This window comes from Danio rerio, chromosome 15, assembly GCF_052040795.2.
Source record: "Danio rerio strain M-AB ecotype USA chromosome 15, GRCz13ab, whole genome shotgun sequence".
Taxonomy (NCBI): domain Eukaryota; kingdom Metazoa; phylum Chordata; class Actinopteri; order Cypriniformes; family Danionidae; genus Danio; species Danio rerio.
This window is the reverse complement of record NC_141035.1, coordinates 49,817,501-49,822,500: the sequence shown is the minus strand read 5'-3', so window position 1 is coordinate 49,822,500 and position 5,000 is coordinate 49,817,501. Positions and strand designations below refer to the sequence as shown.

The 5,000-nt window shown below is 32.9% G+C and overlaps 1 protein-coding gene across 1 annotated transcript in view; it reads right to left on the bottom strand.

The window, feature by feature from the left end:
* Window positions 1-5,000, bottom strand: part of LOC147840726 (uncharacterized) — a gene marked incomplete at its 3' end in the record, with an annotated part of 13,426 nt that overhangs the window by 1,459 nt on the left and 6,967 nt on the right. The window lies entirely within an intron of this gene.

Sequence of the window (5,000 nt, the reverse complement as noted above, 5' to 3'; positions counted from 1 at the left end):
GCTAGGTGGTGGGTGGTGGTGGTGGGGGGGGGGGGGGGGGGGGCGTGTTGGGGTGTTTGGTGTAGGAAGATATGGTGTGTTGCAGACGAAAGAGAAGAGGGTTGGGGAGTCGTGGGGCTGGGTGAGGCAGGGGTGTGGGTGAGGAGGGGGATCAGTAAAATTAGGTGCCAGATCCTCTGAAATCTGATACGGCACCTCATTTTACCGATCCTCCTCCTCACACACACCCCCATCCCGCCTCGCCACACCTTTCACTTTGTGAAATAATTCATGCTGGTTGCCCTTCATTAGGAATCATTCATTCATTTTCCTTCGGCTTAGTGCCTTAGTTATTAGGGATCGCCACAGTGGACCGAACCACCAACTATTCTAGCATATGTTTTACACATCGGATGCCCTTCCAGCGGCAATCCAGTACTGGGAAACACCCATACACACCCACACACACACACACACACACACACACACACACTATGGCCAATTTAGTTTATCCAGTTGATCTATAGTGCATGTGTTATCCGCTTGTTAAGTGGTGATGTGTTTGTGACGTATGTATACTGTTTCCGGGTCCAAGCCGCCATTCATTTGAGTGGAGAAATCATTTGTTTATGATCACGTTTTATTCCTATCACACGTTAAAGTAAATTTTATATAAAGTCATAGTGTACACAACAATCTCTGGGCTTGCTGCATAACAAATACAAAAATTAACAATTAATAAAAAAACGAATCACTTTCTGGCCATCGGATATTCGGCATGTACATATATACTGCCATCGTGATTTTCGAAAGCCTTAAATCTCTTTGTAAAAGTTTATTATTACCATTTCATGAGTCTCCCCATTCAGTTGAATAGAGCGCTTGGACCCGGAAGCTGCTTCGCGTGACGTCACACTTAACAAGCGGATAGCAGTGGGGGTGGGGGGTGGGTGGGGTTATGGGGGGGTTGTTGTTTTGATGCGTGGTCCGCTACATCACTGGTGTTGTCAAAACAAGTAAAAGAACAAGAATTTGGAGACAGGATATTCTAAACACACACGGCTTTCTGACGCTATATCTACAGAGGGAATTTAGTGGCTGAGAAATGCAGAGGGTTTTTTCCTCCCCATTCGCCGTGCGGTATCAAACACACCAATAAAACCACACTCTTCCATCAGTTCCTGCATCCAATATCTGGTTTGTCACAGGGGGCATGCAGGAAATATTCCTAAATGAAAGTGAAAGTGCCAAACTGCAGTTAGAGTTGACAAAATAATAATGGGGGTAATGGACCTTTAAATAATCTTAAACAATCTTCATAAAAAATATTTAAATACATTTTTTAAACGAAACATATATGCAAAGAAATATGTGAAAATGTAATGATAATAATCAATAAGCAATCATATAAAATTATATATTAAAATGATTGCTATGTTTATGATTTATATTTTAAATAATATATACTTACAATCTATTGTAAGATTTTTTTCTCATTCTGGAAAAAAATTTTTTATACCGAAATAAAATTTTTGCACATATTTAACAGAACACTGTAAAGAAATCCTGCATGTAAAAGACTGACAATTAGCTAAACGTATACTAGTTTAATTAGCGTCACTTAAAATCTTTATTTCAATGTGGAATACTTTTATTTTTAACTTTTATTTGTGGCCTTACAGCAAGAAGGTCACTGGTTCGAGTTTCACCTGGGTCAGTTGGCATTTCTGTGTGGAGTTTGCATGTTCTCCCCGCTCTGGTTTCCCCCGCAGTCCAAACACATGCGCTATTGCAGAAATTGATTTACTAAATTGGTCGTAGTGCATGAGTGTGTGAGAGAATGAGTGTGTTTGGGAGTTTCCCAGTACTGGGTTGCAGCTGGAAAAGCATCCGCTGTGTAAAACATAAAATGGAATAGTTGGCAGTTCATTCTGCTGTGATGACTCTTGATAAATAAGGGGCTAAGCTGATAGAAAATGAATGAATGAATGAATGAATGCAAAATATTGGGCTCTACAATATCTGATTAAATCTCTGACTGAGAGACTCCTCCACCTTTAGCCAATCACAATGTGCATATTTAATTAGCATGATGACATCACTAGTAGCATTGAGGTCAGCCCCGCCCTCACTCTCAGCTGAAGTCTTCTCTCTGTGTGTCAGTGGTGTTGTGAGGAGGTTTAAAGAGGAACTCTTTCCTGCAATTTAACAGAACTTCAGGTAGGAGATCAAATGTTTGGAGAAAACAGACCCAGAGCTCTGCAGGTGTTCTGCTTATATAACACACACATGCACACACACACACCTGCACGCACACACACTTGGATATACGCACACAAACACACACAAACACTTGCAGATGAGCACAGACACACTTGCAAATACACTCAAAATCAGGCACAAACCCACAAACAAAAACACACACAATGTCACAAACATGCACAGATCAACACACGCACAAACAGACACAAAGCCACACACAAACAAACACACACACGCGCACACAGACCCATGCACACATGAACACACACATGAACACAAACACACAAAAAAATATACAGCACTCACACACACACACACACACACACACTCACACACACACACACACACACACACACACACACATACACACACACACACACACACACAAACACACACACACACACACACACACACACACACACACACACAGAAGAGCTTCAGATCTCTCTCACACGAGCAGCAGGATTTTGCAGACTCAACCGTTGTGAATAACGTCCGCTGAGACGAATCCTCAGGCTCACACTGACCTCCATTAAAGAGTGTCATTACATATCAAATGATTCAATTAACAAGATTAACGTAATAGGCAGAAATGACTGAGGAGACCTTTCAGGAGCTTCTCTGAGGAGATCCAATTGAGGAGAACAGATGTGGACAGAAACCAGGCCGTGTACTCTACTGGACTCTATCACTCCTTTTACTACAGACAGACATTCAGACACATTTAACCATACAGTACTGTTGTTGTATCTCTAACATGGACACAGCTTGGGTTGGAAAAATAGTGAGGTCTGGGGAGTGTTAAAATAATAAAATAAAATAAAATAAAACAATGCAACTTAACAAACATTTTTTTTTATTAAAAACTGAAAAAAAATGAAAATAAATAAAATAAATAAATAAAAATGTAAATAAATTAAAACAAATATGTATTTTTTACTAAATAAAATAAAATAAAAAAGAAACAATAAAAAACGACATTAAATGTAAAATTATATAAAATAAAATTTGAAAATAAATTTAAAATTTAAATGAAATAAAAAATGAAACTAAATTAACAATAAAACAAATAAATACATAACAAAACTAAATAAAAAACTTAAAATTAAATTAAACAATGAAACTAAATTAAAATAAAATTTAATTAAATTAAAAATTCAACGGAAAAATTAAAGAAAAAAAGAAAAAGAAACGAATTAAAAAATAAAATAAAATAAAAGTAAAACAAAACAAAAAGTGAAACTAAAATAAAAAAGTAAAAAATGAAACTAAACAAAAATAAAATAAAATGAATAATGAAACTAAATTAAAATAAAATAGATAAAATTAAAATGAAAGTGAATAAAAAATTTAACTAAATTAAACATAAAAATAAAATAAAACAATTAAATTAAATAGAATCAAAATCAAATTAAGTTAAATAAAAAAATTAATAAAAAATAAATAAAACAAGGAAACATAATAAATAGGAAATATAATAAATAAATAAATAAAATAAAATAAATAATGAAGCTAAATAAAAATAAATAAAAGTAAAATAATGAAACAAAGTAAAAAATAAAATAAAATAATGAAACTAAACTAAAAACAAAAATAATAAAATAAAATAAATAATGAAACTAAATAAAAAATAAATTAACAAAATAATGAAACTAAAATAAAAATAAAACAATGAAACTATATTAAAAACAAAACAATAAAATAAAATAAATAATGAAAATAAATGAAAAATTAAATAAAAAATATAGGTAAAACAATGAAACTAAATTGAAAAAAATAAAATAAAACAATGAAACTAAATTAAAAACAAAATAATAAAATAAAATAATGAAACTAAATTTAAAACAATAATAAAATAAACAATGAAACTAATTAAAAACAAAACAATAAATTTAAATAAAGAAACTAAATTGAAAACAAAATGGAAGAATAAAACTAAATAAAAAATAAAAAATATATATTTTTATATATATGTTTATATTTATAATAATTATATATTTATTAATTTAATTGTATAAATAATATGAATAATATTCTGTATAATTACTATTTTACATTACTGTGAGGGTTGGGGTGGGGGTAGATGTTAATAAAATTCAATTATTAGGTAATTTAATAAATAATATAAATAATACTTGGTATATTTGCTGATTTTACACTACTGTGAGGACTAGTTTAGGGTTGGATTAGAGCTAGGCATTAATAAAATACAATTAGTGGGTAATTTATCGCATAATATAAATAATACTTGGTATCATTAATATTTTACCTTACCTTGAGTAAGATTGAGGTAAATGTTAATAAAACACATTTTGTGCACAAATTAATACATATTATAAATATTTATCATTAACTTAAGGCCACATCTGCATCCCTTGCATGCTCTGTATAAAAGTTTGAAGCATTTAGTTCATAACTGCATCAAAAATAAACTGATTTTATTGTTTGTTCATCACTACTGCCTGATTTCCCTTCATGCATTGCCCGTCAGCCATGACCACTGCTGTTAAACTGCAAATTGTCTTCATGTCATTTTCATGTACCTGTATTAATCGGCGCAGTAATTAACCAGCACGACATCAGTCTGACCAGCTGCTGCCCTCATATGTTGCCAAGTGGGTGGTTTTTGCGCGGCGGGACATTTGTGCATTTCATTTTTAATTGTGTTGAGCTTCTTGCCCCCAAACAGCCGCCCCAAGCTGGAATAAAGAAGAATATCATAATGACGTTTACAATTATCCAACCCTAATGAAGAGAGA